This window comes from Aegilops tauschii, chromosome 3 (genome assembly GCF_002575655.3).
Source record: "Aegilops tauschii subsp. strangulata cultivar AL8/78 chromosome 3, Aet v6.0, whole genome shotgun sequence".
In the NCBI taxonomy this organism is placed as follows: domain Eukaryota; kingdom Viridiplantae; phylum Streptophyta; class Magnoliopsida; order Poales; family Poaceae; genus Aegilops; species Aegilops tauschii.
In genome coordinates this window covers 137,540,413-137,559,041 of record NC_053037.3, presented here as the reverse complement: position 1 = coordinate 137,559,041, position 18,629 = coordinate 137,540,413, and positions in this window count along the sequence as shown.

Genomic DNA, 18,629 nt, shown 5'->3' with positions numbered 1-18,629 from the left:
GACGGCTTGATGGACGGCTTGAGGAGGCGCTGGAGGGAGACGCCAGTCGGTATGGCTTGTCGGGTGGAGCCGATCCGTGCTAGGGCATCTGCTTGGTCGTTGTCGGCCCTTGGCACGTGAAGGAACTCGCACCCTTCGAAGTATCCGCTCATCTGCTGGACGAGGAATCGGTAGCTTGCCATGTTTGCGTCCTTGGCGTCCCAGTCGCCAGATGATTGCTGGACCACTAAGTCTGAGTCGCCGTAGCACAGGATCCGGCGTATGCCGAGTTCTTTGGCTAGTCGGAGCCATGTACGAGCGCCTCGTACTCGGCCACATTGTTGGAGGCGGCGAAGTGGATCTGCAGCGTGTACTTGAGCTTGTCGCCTTTGGGAGAGGTGAGGACGATGCCGGCTCCCAGGCCGGTGCGCATCTTGGACCCGTCAAAGTGCATCCGCCAATGGGTAGAGTCGGGAGCCGGCGGTAAGTACTGGGTCTCGGCCCAGTCGACGAGGAAGTCGGCCAATGCTTGCGACTTGATGGCGGTGCGGGGTTGATAGAAGATCGTGTAGGGCGCCAAGGCAATGGCCCATTTGGCCACCCGGCCGGATGCATCCCGGCTGCCTATGATCTCAGCGAGCGGGGCAGTGCACACGACCGTGATGGGGTGCTCTTGGAAGTAGGGCTTCAATTTCTTGGCAGCGAAGTACACCCCATAGCACATCTTCTGGTAGTGCGGGTAGTTTTGCTTTGAGCTGGACAGTACTTCGCTGAGATAGTAGACCGGCCTCTGGACCAGCTGGGCTCGGCCTTCCTCCGGGCGCTGGACCACAACAACAGTGCTGACGACTCGGCTTGTCGCGGCGATGTAGAGGAGCATGGGCTCCTTCTCAGTCGGCGCAGCCAGGACAGGCGGAGTGGTCAACATTTTCTTCAACTCATGGAAGGCTTGGTCGGCTTGATCATTCCACTCAAAGTGAGTGGACTTCTTCATGAGTCGGTACAGGGGGAGGGCCTTCTCTCCTAGTCGGCCGATAAATCGGTTCAGGGAGGCTAAGCAGCCAGTGAACTTCTGCACATCTCGCAGCTTGGTGGGAATCTCCATCCTCTCGATGGCTTTGATCTTGACAGGGTTGCACTCAATGCCGCGTTCGGAGACCATGAAGCCTAGCAGCTGGCCGGCTGGCACTCCGAACACGCACTTCTCGGGGTTGAGCTTGATCTGGAATCGGCGCAAGTTGGCGAATGTTTCCTTCAGGTCTTCCAGCAAGGTACCGCGCTTCTCTGTCTTCACCACAATGTCGTCTACGTAGACGTGGGCATTTCTGCCGAGTTGTTTCAAGAGACATTTCTGCATGCAACGCTGAAAAGTGGCACCGGTGTTTCTCAAGCCGAATGTCATTGTCAGGTAGCAGAAAGCTCCAAAGGGTGTGATGAAGGCAATCTTCAGGCGGTCAGCCGGGTCCAACTTGATCTGATGATACCCTAAGTATGCATCCAAAAAACATAACAGCTCGCATCCGGCTGTGGAGTCTATCACTTGGTCAATCCGTGGCAAAGCAAACGGATCCTTTGGGCAGGCCTTGTTCAAACTTGTGTAGTCTATACACATGCGCCACTTGTTATTCTTCTTCAAAACCAGAACTGGATTGGCAAGCCATTCTGGAAAGAACACTTCCATGATGAAGTCGGCTGCAAGGAGCCGGGCTATCTCTTCTCCCACGATTCTTCGCTTCTCTTCTGATAGTCGGCGGAGGGGTTGCCTGACCGGCTTCGCATCAGCTCGGACATGTAATTTGTGCTCGGCGAAATCCTTCGGGACACCCGGCATGTCCTTTGGGGACCATGCAAAGATGTCTCGATTCTCACGGAGGAAGTCGGCGAGCTCGCCTTCCTATTTATTGTCCAAGTTCGCCCCAATCACGGCGAACCTCTCCGGGTGCTCCGGGTCCAGAGGTATCTTCTTCGTCTCTTTCGCAGGCTGGAAGGAGCCCTGCGCATCACAGTCCTTGGGGTTGGGGGACAAGGCCGGCTGCTTGCCGGCCATGGCCACAACCCATTCCAACATCTTCTTCTCTTCGGCCACCACGAGGGACTCGGCCAGCCGGCTGCTGGCCATGGCACACTCGGTGGACTTCTTGTAGTCGCCGGCTACCGTGATGATCCCCTTCGAGCTCGGCATCTTCATCTTCAGGTAGGCATAGTGGGGCATAGCCATGAACTTGGCCAAAGCAGGCCGGCCAAGCAGTGCATGGAAGGGGCTCTCCAAATCCACCACCTCGAACCATATCGCTTCCCGGCGAAAATGATCTTTGTCTCCGAAGAGAACATCCATTTTGATCTTGCCGATTGGAGAGCAAGATAGGCCGGGCACGATGCCATGAAAGACAGTGCGGCTCAGCATGAGCTGCTTTGCTTTGATGTTCAGTTTGTCCATGGTGTCGCGGTACAGTATGTTGATACTGCTTCCGCCGTCTATCAGGACGCGGGAAAATCTGGCGGCTCGCCTCTCCGTCGCAAGGGTGACGTCCAAGACCATAGCATAGGAGCCAGGCGAAGGCATCACCTCTGGGTGGTCGGCCTGGCTCCAGCTGATGGGCTTTTCCGACCAGTGCATGAACTCGGCGGTGCTAGAGGCGACTGCGTTTACTTCTTGGTGCTGCCGGCGTCGGCTGCGCTTGTCGTCGACTTGGCTTGTGAAGACGACGTAGGCGTCGTGCGCTTCGGGGAACTCATCTTGGATGGCGCCGACTGCCGGCCGGGCCGCCGGCTGCTGGGGAGCTGGAGGCGGCGGGCCGGGAGGCGGAGGCGGCACCATCCCTTCGCCCTTGGTGATGTGGGTGAGCCAGTGGCATTTCCGTGTTGTATGGTTGGACGGCTTCGCGCCGCTGTGGAACTTGCAGGGAGCATCGAGTGCTTGTTCGTAGGAGAAGGACGGCTGCCAGGGCGGCCGGCCACCCTTCTTCTTGGGAGCGGGCCGCTCCTCGGGCTGCTCATCTTCAATGGTGGCCACCTGCCGACTGGAGGAAGTCGGCATAGGGCCCTTGCGCTTGTGGTCATTCTGGTAGGGGCGCCGGTTAGGGTCGCCAGCCGGCGTCTTGGGAGCCGGAGCAACTACTTTTCCCGAGGTGTCCACTCGGAGCTCGGTTTTCATGGAGGAGTCGGCAGTGGCATACTTGTCAGCGGTGATCAGCAACTCGTTGAGGGTAGCCGGCTCATCGCAGAGGAGTCGGTGCTTGAGGAGGGTGCCCTCTCGGAACCCGGCGGTGAAGTATTCGATGGCCTAGACCTCGTGCACTCCCTCGCAGGAGTTGCGGAGCTCGGCCCATCGCGTGAGGTAGTCGCGGGTCGACTCGTTGGGCCCTTGGACGCAGAGGGAGAGCTGGCGAGGCTTGGGAGGTCGCTTGTAGGTGCTGGTGAAGTTGCGGACGAAAACTTCGGTGAAGTCCAACCAGCTGTTGATGCTGTAGGGCTTGAGGCTATTGAGCCACGTGCGCGCCGTGCCCTGCAGCATCAAGGGGACGTACTTCACGGCGACGCGCCAGTTGCCGTTGGCGATGCTGACGGCTGTGGAGTAGTCGATGAGCCAATCTTCCGGCTTCACCGAGCCGTTGTACTTGGGTGTGTCTCTGGGAAGCGAGAACCCTTTGGGGAAGGGCTCGTCGCGGATGCGGGGGCCAAAGCATGGCGGGCCGACATCGTCTTCTTCTTCTAACGCCAAGGATCGAGCGAGGCGGTCGATCCTGTGGCGGGCGTCACTCTCGCCGACTCCTTCTCGGCGGCCGAGTCGGTCGCCAAGAGTCGGATGTGTGATGGGCGGCGGAGTGAGGCGTCTTTCTCTTCGAGGCGGGGGAGGCGGCAGGTTTCCTTGGTATTCAACCGCCCGAGGGCGGCCATCCGCGTCGCGCTCGATAGTGATGTGAGTCCGGCTGTGGCTGGCAGCCGGCTCCTTGTCTTTCTTCTGGCGCGCGCCGCTCGCAGTCGGCGAGCGGGACGTCGCAGCGTGCTCCCGGCGCGAGGGATGGCTATCAGCTCGGGCGCCGGCTTCGTGCCGTTCTGCAGCCGCGTTGATCAGCTGCTGGATCCGTCTTGTCATGTAGGGGAGCTCATCGGCTCCCAGCCCATTGAGCTCCTCTGCAGCCGCCTGAGCGGCTCGCAGATTCTCGAGCGGGGTGGCGTAGACGGGGCGATCCACGCCCAGCATGCTGGCAACGGCTGCGCCGCGCTTCTGGACGAAACCGGCTCGGCTCGGGCCGCTAGGCGGCGGCGTCCCGAAGGCGGCGCGGTCAACTTCGCGCTGGTGGGCCTCGGTGAGGCATCTCATCGAGGCTATCTTCTTGCTCTCTGTGATGAGGGCAAGACGGCGTGCCTCCAGGGTCTCGGCGTCGGCGTCGGCCGGGATGGGGATGGAGAGGTCGTGCATCGCCGCTTGCTGAGCGTCGCGGGCGTCCTCGCCCGAGTTGGAGACGTGGCTGATGACCAGCACTTCGGTGACAGTGCTGTTGCCGCTGTCAGCTCGAGGGAGGGGGTCGTCGAAGACCACCACGTCGGAGGGGTAAGCGTCGAGCGACGCGGTGTCGGAGTCGATGAGCATCGGGTCGGTGGAGCCGACCGACTCCATGTCCGCAGCAGGCTCGCTGGAGACGTGAAGTTGGTCGAGGAGGCTGACGAGGCGGCTCTCGGGGTAGTCGGTGCCTGCGTCGGACGCAGGCTCGTCGGAGATGCGAGTCTCGCCGAGCAGATCGGCGAGGCGGCTCGCTGCGCAGGCGTCGTCGACGCCTTGCAGCGCGTCAGGGCAAACGCCATCGGGCGCAGCAGGCTGGCTGCGCTCGCGGGGAAGGAAGAGGGTTCCCGTCCAGAACAGGTCTCCGGACAACGGTGCACCTGGCCCCACGGTGGGCGCCAAATGTCGGGTGGTTGGTGCGACATATGCCAAGGGATGGCTTATCATTGTGGGAGCCAATAAAACGTCGCCGGTGCCTGGAAACGGGATGAGGCGAAGACATGCACGCCGGCGAATCTTACCCAGGTTCGGGGCTCTCCGAGGAGATAACACCCCTAGTCCTGCTCTGCGGGGTCTCCGCATGATCACTAGATCGATAAAGGGTAGCTACAATCGCTCCTAGAGCTGTTGGGATCAAGGGAGAAGAAGAACAAGGCTAGCTCTTGCTTCTCTCTATCTATGGTGTGTGTGTGTGCTATGCTTGGAAGCCAAACATGCAGAGGTGCGAACCCTTTGCATGGGTGCTCCGGGGGGTTTATATAGGCCTACCCCCCGGGGGTACAATGGTAATCCGACTGGGATCTGGTCCCAGCCGTCAGTGTCTATGCTCGCCGGCTTCTCCGCCGGCTGCTGGGTCCCGCCGGCTGCCGGCTACCTGGTCGACAGGCCGGCCCCACCGCCTAGGGTTTTGTCGGCAGCTGCTTGCTGTAGCCGCGCCTCTGATGATGAGGGCTTTGTCGAGGTGAGCGTGGCTACAGTGGGCCGCCTCGGGGGCTATCACTGTAGCCTCACCCCGTCTTGTCTCCTTAATGGGGCTCCTGCTTCGAGGAAGGGAGTGGCCGGCTTCTGGAGGCCGGCTATACTCTTGGCCGACTAGGAAGAGCCGGGCCGCCTTCACGCCTCTCTCTGGCTGAAGGGGCCCGCAGTCCTTGGGCCGTACAGGAGTGGGTCGTGGATGATGTCGTAGCTGGCGTGGCTACAGTGTTGGGCCGCACGGGAGACATCCCCTCCCGTACGGCCTCCTGTAGCCATGCCCGCCTCGGGCTTAGGGGGTCGTGGGCCGCACTGTGGCCATGCCCCGTCAAGTCGTCGTTATGTAGGAGTGGTTGTGATCTTGGCCGGCTTCTAGGAGTCGACATCCTTCTTGGCCGGCTTCTTGGAGTCGGTGAGGCGGGGTCGCCTTCCGGGAGTCGGCTCTAGTGGTAGCCGGCCGGGGAAGGCGGCCCAAATGCTTGGAGTGCTTGAAGGCCCAAAGGCCTGATAAATTTTCTGAAGAGCCAGGAGTAGTCGGTTAGGCTACCCGTGGTCATTTACCCCGACAGCGTCCCACTCAAAAATATCAAATGCATGTCTTCTGGCTAACATCAATGAGCAAAATTTGACGGTTTTCCAATACCAATATATTAAACTAATGACTTCTTGGTAACATCAATGCTTAAACTTTGACAAGCTTTTCCCATTCAAAATATGTAATGCCTATGATTGTGGAACAGACAGGGTTTGTCATCAGTTTGTTAACTGATAGTCCGGTGGCTCAAGGTGACAATGAATGATTAGGGAACCATTCGATGTATTGTGCATGATGAAGTATTATGGAGGACACAAACCATCTGAACATTTTGTGCAGTTCCACTAAAATCAAGCTGAGCATCCCTGTGGATTTCGTATTTATATGCTGCAAGAAAACAAAGACACATCAGCACACACATGAATATTGGCCCCAGAGTCAACCCACAAATCGGTGGACTAACAAACTGAAAGTACGGTAAACAGATTAGCACACTCAGATGCCCCATCATTGTTGCTTAGAATGACATTGACATACTTGGTGTCCTGTCATGGCTTCTTGTACTTGTTTGGGCACTTTTTGCCCAGTGCACTCCACGTGTTGTAGAGTTGCCTATGCTCTCTGTAGACTAGTCATGTCACCAGCGTTTACTAATACTCTGTAAAGCTTCTCGATCATTGCTTGTGTAATGTAGCACAAACAGTGACTGCTTCTTTCTGCAAAGTGGTAAGACCAACTGGACCCACTAATGTAGTAGTTTGCCTTAGACACATTGGCTCCTTTTGTGCAGTTCAACTAAAATCAAAGTCGGAATAAAACCGAGCTTTAATTTTGATATCCCTGTAAGCAGCAATAGGTATAAGGGAAACAATTACTGAGAAATAATGGTTGATGACTTGTACTCCGAGAAGAAAAACATCTACTGATCTACCTTATCTTAATGGGAAACAAAGCAGGAGAGTAGCAATTCTCAATCAGTGTGATTCATTTATATTAACTGCTACATTATCTTAACAATGCCTTGTTTCAACATGTATAAAGAATGACAAAGCAGAAAAGTACCATTCCTAGAACAATGCGACTGACTCATTTTAACAGAGACATTATCTTAACAATACCTTGGTTAAACATGTAGAAAGAACTACAAAGCAGGATAGTACCATTTTTAAAACACTAGAACTAATATATAATAACAGAGACATTATCTGAACAATACATTCTTAAACATGTACTCCGGCCGGTCCCTAACACAAATGGTACTCCCGCCGATCCCTAACAAGTGTTGCAGTTTTGAACTAAGATTCAGTAGTTAATTCTGAGGAAAGTCGGTACTAACCTTTCAAGACCAAGATTTGAAACAACTCGTGAGGAAGACCTCAAAGAGATCTCAACACATATAGGGAAATCCGGTCTCCTTTTGTGTAGTTCCACCAAAATTAAGCGAAGCAAAATGTCACAATAGCAACAAGTTGGATAGATATCCCTGTTTTAACAGAGGCAAAAAAAGAATCAATTACTGGCCAATAAAGGAGGATGAAACATGCGGCCACAAAAATGGTAATCCCGCCAATCCCTAACAAGTGTTGCAGTTTTGAACTAGGATTCAGTAGTTAATTCTGAGAGTGGCATTGCTTAATTTTACCAGTGGCATTAGATTAATAAAAAGCATAAACAGTTCCAGGGGATAGTGGGCGCAACAACAACATGTGCTTCCATCTACTGTGCTTCCATCTACTTATAAAGGGGGTGATGCAGAGTTTTGTTGTAACAAAGAAACAAGCATCATGTCTCGGTTGGAACAATTTTTTCCACTTAATGGTAAAAGATAGTAGTTCAATAGCTTCAATTCAACAATTATCAAAATCAATACCAATACAAGTAGCACAACATCTCAAAGCACACTTCAGCATCATGTGGATGAAAGTCCGTACTAACCTTTCTTGACCAGGATTTGAAACAACTGGTGAGGAGGATTTGAAAGAAATCCCAACACATCTATGAAAATCCATGATCTCCTTTTGTGCAGTTCCACCAAAATTTAGCAAAGTCGCCGGTGTGACATTCAAGTTGAACTGCACAAAACACTCTTAAAACATAAGTGTTTCGCGTAGTGAAGCAAAATGTCGCAATAGCAACAAGTTGAATAGATATCCCAATTTTAACAGAAGCAAAAAAGGAATCAATTACTGGCCAATAAAGGAGGATGAAATACGCGGCCACAAAAATGGTAATCCCGACAATCCCTAACAAGTGTTGCAGTTTTGAACTAAGATTCAGTAGTTAATGCTGACAGTGGCATTGCTTAATTTTACCAGCGGCATTAGATTAACAAAAAGCATAAATAGTTCCAGGGGAGAGTGGGCGCAACAACAGCATGTGCTTCCATCTACTTATAAAGGGGGTGATGCAGAGTTTTGTTGTAACAAAGAAACAAGCATCATGTCTTGGTTGGAATTTTTTTGCCCACTTAATGGTAAAGGACAGCAGTTCAATAGCTTCAATTCAACATTTATCGAAAACAGTACCAATACAAGTAGCGCAACATCTCAAAGCACACTGCAGCATCATGTGGATGAAAGTCGGTACTGACCTTTCTTGACCAACATTTGAAACAACTCGAGAGGAGGACTTGAAAGAAATCCCAACACATATATGAAAATCCATGATCTCCTTTTGTGCAGTTCCACCAAAATTAAGAAAATTCACCGGTGTGACATTCAAGTTGAACTGCACAAAACACTCTTAAAACATAAGTGTTTCGCGTAGCGAAGCAAAATGTCGCAATAACAACAAGTTGAATAGATATCCCTGTTTTAACAGAGGCAAAAAGGAAACAATTACTGGCCAATAAAGGAGGATGAAACAAACAGCGACAAAAAGAAGCATCTAACTTATCTTGATGGAAAACAAAGTAGGAGAGTAGCATTTCTAAAACGGTTGCATTGATTCATATTAACAGAGACATTCTCTTAAAACAACATTCGTGGAAAATGTAATTTACTTTTAACAGTGGCATTGCTTCAATTTTCCAGCAGCATTCTTAGATTAACAACAGCAAAATAGTTGTATGGGACATGGGACATGGGACATGCCAGCACCATGTGCGTCCACACGTATAAATGGGTGATGCAGAGTATGTAGCCAAGCAACATATCTGTGTTGGTCCCATATTTGTTCTCTTTGAACCTTTTTTCTATGTGAGGGCATCAAATCTAGTCCTGCACAAACTACCCGACCCCCTAGTTTCTTTCCCTTTTCAATAAAGAGATCGGTTCCTTACAGATGTGTGTACTGGGTTACACCATTTTTCCCTTTTCGACCAACAAAGCGGCTGGATAGCCAGTCCATACTACTTTCCCTCCCTCCTTTCCTCATTGAACCACGTCCTAGATTCATCCTCCACCCCACCGCACCCTTCTTTCCTCTTTGAACCAAGAGCTAGATTCGACTACAGAATAGAAAAAGATCCGCATGCAGCTAGAGCAATGCCCATTTCAAAGAAACTTATACCTTAGGGTCGTCGGGATGTGGCAAGGCATGCGGCGGGAGGCCGGATCTGCCCACACTACGTACGACAGCGAGGAAGAAGGGGTCGGTGGCCCTCCCGCACAGGTGCTGGTTGAAAGAGAACAATGCAGCCGGCAGTGGATTGCCTCCCTCGCCGAAGGCGATAGAGTGAACGCTGCACCTCCTCCTCTTCCCGGTGCGATGGGATCCGGACGCCTCCTTCACCAGCTGTGAGGGGGGAGAGAGATATAGAGGCCAACACAGTCTTGTTTAGATCTGGTGAATAGGGTGAGAGACTGTGAATATAGCAAACCCTAGCAAAGGAATGCTGAGCCTCCAGCGTGTATATATATATCTATATGTAGTGCGGCAAGAGTGTGGAGAGTGCAAACCCTAGCGAACAAGCGTTGAGGCTCCAGCTTATATAGTGTACTACATATATACTATATTACGGACTGAGCTCCGGTGCCTTAACTGCACCTGCCCTTGGCTGTATGACAGGTGGGCCAGCCACATTTTGGGCCCACCTGTCATACACCCAAAGGCAGGCTGTATGACAGCTGGGCCAGCCACATTTTGGTCCCACCTGTCATACACCCAAAGGCAAGTGCACTAAGTCAATGAAGCTGCGTCCATATAGTATTCGTGTATACTACTGGAGTGGTTTTCTTATTCTCTCCATAACAACCTTTTTAAATTGTGTAAGTACGAAACGGAACTCTTTATTTAACGTACCAGCGAAGAAAACTACTACTTCCGATGAACTAACGAACTAACGATCCACGCGTCCTGGTCGCACTTCCTGTCCTTCACGTGCGGTACACTACCCTCCCTTATGTGAACAACCACACATGCGCCAAATTATCGGAAACGTGTGAGAGTGTGCATAAATAAATAATATTATCGAAAAGGTTTGAGAGTATGTACAGTTTTCCCTCTCTCAATAATTATGGCTTGTTGTGTTCGGCCTAAACTTGGTCAAACTTTACAAAGTTTGACTTCAGTCAAATCTAATATGCAGAGTAAATAAAAATGGAGGGCTACTACGTCCATCCGGGTTTTTAGTCCACACCTTTTTTTAATCAAAGTTAACAGCTGGACAAATAAAATTACAGGGGAGATGAAGGCAAAGTTGTGAGAAGGCTTAGAAATCAATACAAAACTTATGCTCTTAGTACCAACGTCGATCCTTCTTCGAGGAAACATTTGGTTCATAGCCAATTGTGTGATAAAATTGCACCAACGAGAAAGACGACTGCGTCTCCAACGCAACCAAGGTGAACTGATGAAGGATATCATCTTTGTGGGTAACAAGCAAAGAGCACTGATGGAAGACGGCTTGTTTTTCATGGAAAATGGATCAGCTTCACCAGCCGACGCAACCATGAGGCTCAACCATGAGCATCGGTAGGTCATCGTGGTGATGCATCATCCATTTGGCATCAAGTTTGGGTGAGGCGCCTATGAAATTTGACAAATCCTCACTGTGGTCTGTTTCTTCTCATTAATCAAGCTCGAGGAAGGAAGAACCACGTGGCAGAGGACAGTGAGGCGGAACAACAATGGCCATCCAATTTTGTGCAGTTCCACTAAAATTGAGGAAGACATGCCCGGGCATGGAGATACGCATCGCTATTTGCAAAAATATAAAAAAGGGATATAGTGTTGTTACTTTGTTTTGGCAGTGGTACAAGATTAACAACGACATCTCAATTGTCAATAAGAATTAATGAAAAGTACACCAACAAATAGAAGCATCATGATTATCTTGATGGGAACTAAACCAGGATACCCGAGAAAAAAAGCATTTCTTCATTTAACCAGTGATAGTATTAGATTAGCAGCAGCAATAGGAGCATATGGACAATGACCGCACAACCACCATGTACTTTTTGTCGAAACAACATGTATACCTCCATCGAGGCATAAATCAGGACTACTTTGCGAGTGGCATTTCCTCTATAATAGTAAGTGATGGTGGACCAGCCGACGAACCCTAGCTACTATACATGGGGAGCTGGGGAGTAGTCACATAGAAGAAAACCCGCATGCAGCAACCTGGGGAGATGGACCAGTACAAGAAGTTATACCTCAGGTGGGTGAGATGTTGCTTAGGCGGGCGGGCGGGATCCGCCCACATGACGGCAGTGAACAAGGGCACGGAGGACCTTCATCCGCGCTGGCTCCGAGAGGACGGTGCGCATCAGCTTCCTCCATCGCCGATGGCGACAACGTCAACGCTGCACCTCCTTACCTCCCGCAGCGAACGGGATTCGGCCGGATCTGTGACCACCGGTGAGGAGAGAGATAGCGTGGACACTGTCATCTTGTTTTGATATGGAGAGGGTGAGAGAGCGAGATGCGAGAAACCCTATCAAACAAGAGGCTACATATACAATGGAGTAAAAAAATCTCTCCATAGCAGTGGTTTTAAATAGAATATGCGCATTCCCAGAAAAAAGAAACGAAAACTGGCGGACAATTTTTCAACGTACCAAGAAAGAAAACTCGATCAAAAACATGCCCCTGCTTCTAGGTTGCGAGAGTCGTCGCGCACACACACACATAGACATAGACATGCATATCCATGTTTACGTAAAATTCCATCTCCATCTCCAATCATATTTGTCCAACTGGCACATTATTTACGTTGTTAATTATATACGCAACAATATTAACATACAACATCTCTTGTTTGCAGGCGTCCGGACTGCTGCCACGCCCGCTCCTGACCAACCCTAACCCTCTTCATCACCCGCGGGTGCTTCCCGCCCGAAACGGTCAGTGCCGCATTCATGCCCGGCCAGAGCGGACGCGACCTCTCACTGGCGCCGGCATTGAAGCAGCACGCCGGCCGAGAGAGCGTCGCCCGTGCCGCTTCCCGGTGCACTTTACTGCTCCGCGTTCAAAGGTCGCAATAGCCGGCCACAACATGCATGTAAAAAGTTCTTGGGAGTCCGTGCTACAGCTAGCTGTCCTCCCCCAACTCGTCAATCTCTTCCAGTAGTGCTAGTACTCCATGGCGAGATCCATCGACAAGCAGGCAGGAAAGTCATCGTATACTCAGTTTGCGGTGAGTGGCATGCCGAGCGACCATGTGGGGTGGAGCCGTGGAGGAGGGTGAGACAAGAATGCGACAGACGTGATTTAAACGTTGGTTTTGCTAGACGGCGCGATCCAACAAAACGAAACTTTGGTTTCTCTCTGTTTCCATTTTTTCTCCAGAAAAATGGAAACTTTGCACTCCATTTTCATTCCTACTCCAAGGTTGCCCCGTTACAACATTCCATCAAATACAAAGGAAAACTAACACACATGCTGATGCATCTCAATGATTCACAGATCATAGCCAATATTTACTTCACAACTAAAGACAAAAGTTGTGAGAGCATGTACAAAAGAAAAACTATTGATGGGGTCACTACGACTTAAACCCTAAACCCTAAATAGGATTTAATTTCCTGGCTAGGTAGAACCTGTTGAAGGAAAGACGGCTGGCACCCTCGGATCATACGATGCTTTTGTGCAGTTCCCCTAAAATCGAGCTGAGCATCCCTGATGGCAAAGATATTGAAGAAGTGTGATTAGAATAATAGTACTGGCAATAGTTCATGAGACATAAACTCATCACAAATAGAAGCCTGTAGAAGTAGAGAAAGATCGACATGGAGATGGAGCTACATGGGGAGCTGCAGCAGTGGAGCAAGTTGGCTCCAAAAGGAAGATGTACAACCTGGGACATCGGGCTGTAGCTAGAAGGGCGGTTGGGACGCGGCATCATCCCATACCGCGGGGACCCCCGATTGGGACGCACCGACTGTGGGGTTTCTCCCTCGCCGATGTCGACCGCGTCTACGCAGAACATTGTTCCCTTCCCCCAGCGGAGGGATCAGGCCGGATATGTGACCAGCGGTGTGGCCACCATCGTGCTATGCTTGTGAAGAGAGCAACCCAAGCAATCAGGCTTGTAGCTTAGGCTCCTGCTAGTGTATATATAGTGGTTTTCTTTTTCTCTCCATATCAACCATTTTATATTGCGTACGTGTCATTGAAGAGTGAAATGATGGTTGCTTCTTCCGACTAACTTACTGTGTGATTTGACTGCTCCTTAGTGGCCCCTACACGTACTCCCCCTACGTGTATGACCGTTCCTGAGTCTCACTTGTACTTATCTCTATTTTCTTGCATGACACGTAGACAGGATGCGCATAGAGGAATTTTTTACTGCACGTTGTTACGTGGTACTGTACTACTAGTACCTACTCCCTCATTCCGGTTCACTACTGGTACTCCCTCCGTCCTGGCTTATCGGTCTCCTCTGTACTCAATTCATGGGCTCGTTTTCCACAAGAAATTGTCTTTACCAACGTATTAATATCGGGAATTCATGCGTGGACAACGAATGATTAAACCTTGCATGCAACATTTTGACAAATCATTGACTTATGAACATGTGAATGTGAGGGACTACAACCTCGTGCATGCATGTAACAGTCACACGTACACATGGACACAAAAACGCGCGCGACGCCCTAATGCATGCATGTCCGAGCACACGACGGAGCACACACAGTCACGCTCAAGTGCTCAACCTACACGTGCATGCACACACATACTCAGCCAAGGTGAGCTAGTGACCGTATAAACACTGGAAAATCTATATATTGAGCGCAATGAGCGTATTATGAAGTCCACTGACCGTATTTTTACAAATATAGAGTGACAGACAGTGTATTTATCTCGTTTGAAATTAAGCCATACTAACCGGAAAGGAGGCAGTATGGACTAGCATTACTTTGTTGTGTCCCGTCAACTTGCCGAACGAGGAGAAGCTTGCAGGACGGGAGAAGCTTGCGTGCGGTGGATCGCAGGACAAGGAGAAACTTTTGACTAACGCAAGCTCTCCCTCGCTCAGGCGGTGGACGTGCAACAGTTAATTCGGTGTCATATTGCCAGAAGCATACATTATACTAGTACTATTATTGTTCGACTTCCCGAAGAGGCAAACAGCCAAGCGCAAAGTTTACTAGTACTAGTACTACTACTATAGAGGTATGTACTATACTATTAGGAACTAGATGGAGGAGCGTCTGCACTCTTATTATATTTTAAAAATGAGATAAAGCAATCTTCAACACATTTGGTTCTCTTCGAGGGTTCTCGCATGTGATAATTAAAGTTGATTGCATGGAACACTTGCCACAATTCTCGCTTAATTCTGGCTCATATCCTGTTACAAATAGGAGCGCTCGGTAATATTTCCTCTTTTTTTGTTATTCAGCATGTAAACAGGTCAGCAAACCTTGCGGCGCATCTTTGTGCGAACTGTGCTTGCTGCACTTTGAACGTGGCCGAGAGCTGGCTTGATGAAACACCTCGCTTCCTTCTTCTTTTTCTGCTGGGTACCTCACTTCCTAGTGACCAGTCTCTTGGTTGATCGTCCTAAGAATGCTTATATATGAATAAAGCTCTCTCATTTACTCGCAAAAAAGATTAAACCATATTAACCGGAAAAGAGGGAGTATGGACTAGCACTACTGTTTGGTGTGTCCCGTCAACTCGCAGAACGAGGAGAAGCTTGCAGGATAAGGTGAAGCTCGCTTACGCCTTTTGACTAATGCAAACTACCCTCGCCCAGGCGGTGGACATGCATCAGTTCATTCGGTGTCAGATTGCCAGAGGCGTACACTGTAGTACCCAACATGCGGAGTACCATCATTGTTCAACTTCACGAAGAGGCCAAGAGCCAAGCGCAAGGTTTAGTAGTACGAGTAGTACTACTACAAGAACCGCATGGTGGAGCATCTTTACTCTTATTTTATTTTAATATCTAATAAAGTACACATTTATTTGAGAGAAGGGCAGAAAACGGCAGCCCAATAGTATAGTATTAAAAAACATCAAACATGTAATGATGATATCGATCAACCATGCTCGAATATATCTTGGCCTCCGTGCGAGCCCGTCTGTGTGTTCTCGCTCCTCGTCTCTCTCAAGGAACTGTGGGTTGGCCATTTTGCCGTCAATTGAGATCGGTTTGCTCAGACTCCGGCCCCACATGTCAGTGATATGCCAAGAGGCGGTGCGTTGACCGACTGGCCATACGCGTACTTGGTTTTGCACCTTCATACTACTCCTCCCTCTGTCATAGTTTAAAGGGCGCGCTTGATTCTGATGCATTTCTCTCAATGCATTTGCACCACGAGAGAGACTTTAGACGCGTTTGGTCTAATGCTCAATCAATTAAGGCGTGGTAACCGAAATCATGTCCACAATTTTCTCTCAATGTACTAAGGAGTGGAGTAAGTGCATGCATGTGTGTACCCAGGGTGGAAGCACTGCATGCATGTGTGTACGCATTATTTCCTCTAGTAATAGACGCCGTGCATAACTACCAATGCTATTTTTCAGGCCGATCGCTAGTCGCCTTGGTCCCAGAGATTTTTTTGAAGCGCGCTCTTTAAACAGTGACGGATGGAGTACTATGAGCGGATTCAAAGAAGAGCGTATTGATGGTTGCTTCTTCCGAGCAACTTACAGTGGGAAAGGCGGGGCTTATGATTTGACTGCTCATTACTCACTATTAATGCGGCGCAACGACCGGGCTGAGCCTCCCATGCGGTTGTGCACTACTCCCTTGGTTCTTAAATATACTTCGGAGTATTTGCCTTTCTAGAGATTTCAACGAGTGACTACATACACAGCAAAATGAGTGAATCTACACTCTAAAATATGCCCATTTGAAATTTGTAAAAGACAAATATTTAGGAACGGAGGAGTATAATTTTGTGCATGGCACATGGACCCGGATGTTGAAGAGACTTCTGGCAATGCTATCAAACTTCCAGCATTTGTTTACATAATTGACGTACTATACAAATAATTTTCCAGCGACATGAAATTGTATAATGCTCTGAGCTTTCAGCTTTTGTTTCGTGTGTCTTGCCATCGATGCTCTTTCGGAAACAATAAAAAACTAAATTCCTTGCTAATGCATCTCAATGATTAGCATATCAGAGCTAATATTTACATCACAACTGAAGACAAAGTTGTGAGAAGGTGTTAAATTAAAATTGATCCATGCTTTCATTGGTAGTAACGTCCCCCCAGCTCTGTCTAAATCAACAAGGCATGTTGGGAAAAAAGTAGCTGTCTGGAGCATGCAACATTCCAATCATTTTGTGTAGTTCCACTAAAATAGAGCTGAGCGTCCCTGTTCCAAAGATATTAAGTGTGATTACGATATATAATAGAGGACTGTTGATGAAACAATAAATACACAAATAGAAGTTGGTCACCTTTGCAGTCTCTCTTAAGACTAACTAGTTGGAGAAGATTAAGCAAATAGTTGGAGAAGATTAGGCTCGAAGTTGGATGAGGAGGATAGAGCAAAACTAATCTCCCTTTGTGCCGTCGCACTGAAATGTAGAGACGTTGCCCGTGTGACATTTTAGTACAACTGCACAAAACACTCTTAAGAAAAAAGTGATTTGTGCAGTTCACCAAAAGGTCGCAATAGCAACAAGGTGAAATGGATAGCCCTGTTTGCAAAAAAGAGGTAGAAAAGAAATAATTACTGGCCAGTAACAGTCGATGACACATACGGCGACAAAAAAGAAGCATATTCCTTGTCCTAAGGGAAGATAAAAACACGGTTGTGTTTGTCTAAAACGGTGTGAGGACGAGATTGCAATATGGAAAGTACGCCAGACGAGCTATGTTTTGGGGAAAGAACTATGGAAGATCCACATGCAAGATTTTCCACATGCATCGACGTGGGAAGACAGGCAGTGGAGCAAGGCCGGAGGGGATACCTGGGGGTCATCGGGATGTAACTAGGTGAGCGGCGGCGGGCGGGGTCTGCGCATACTACGGCAGCGAGTAGGTGTCGTAGGCCCTACCGCGCCGGAGCTTGGTCAGAGAGAACGGCGGGTACCACAGATCGGGACGTTCTGCCTTGGCGCCGTCGAACGGAGAAACGATGCAAATCCTCCCTTTCCACCGGTGGACGGGATGCGGCCGGATCAGTGACCAACGGTGAGAGAGAGAGAGAGAGAGGCCACCGCCGCCTTGTGTGAGATACTCTGAAGAGAGACAAACCCAGGCAGGCAGGCTCCATTGTATATAGTGGAGCGGACTACCTTCTTCTCCATAAAAATCATTTTATATTCTGTGTACGTGCCATTAGGCGATATAACTTTATTTAAAAATAACGTGCCAACGCATCAAGTCGAACTTTGTTTCGTGCACGCGAGGTACACGACCTCCGTAGTTAAACAACCGCTACACGCGTTCAAATTAGCACGTGGGCTGCCATTTCGTACAGAAATGAGCTCCACCGTGTACCCGCGCGGGTGTGGCTGGGCACGAAGCGTGAGCACGTGCACCCATTCTCTTCGTGTACGTACACCACCTACGTGGGGTTGTGTGAGAGAGATACAAACGTAGAGAGATATAGTGTGTGGGTTTGTGAGTGTTTTGGGGGGGGGGGGGTCAATCAAAAAATGTAACATATGCAATGTGTGTGAAATATAGTCCTGGATATATCATATATATAGAGGGGGCGATCCACGAGAAGAGAGTGGAGGTATCATCGGCTTGAGGTATCCATAGAATCTAAGAGAGGGATGATATGTGTGTGTGTGTGTGCGCGCGCGATCGATAAAGAGTGCCATCGAATTTGTGTGTGCCCACATCAAAGATATAGAGTGGCTGGCCTACTGGAACATGAGAGGGGACATGTGCAGTTTGTCTCTGTGGCATGGATACCTACCTACAGCGCTCGACTATCGGTGTGTGATGGGGGGGGCTAATTAATTATAGAGGTATAATGGCTGGTATATGTGTGGAGGAGGATTGAGGCCTACCTTATGTATTAAGGGAGATCGATCGGCATCCATGCATATGTGTAGGAGAGGAATAAGGTTGGGAGAGAGACAGAGCTAGAGTGTTGGAGGGGGTGGTAGTGGAGTTGCTTCTAACAAATGGTGGGAGAGGCTTGCTAGACAAACGGAGGGCACGCCTGCAATCTCAATAAGAGAGGGGATGGCTTCCTGTCTGTGCACGTGCGTGTGAGAGATGGGTCAGGAGGCATGCATGAATGATGAGGGGGGACGATTGGCTGTGGTAAGC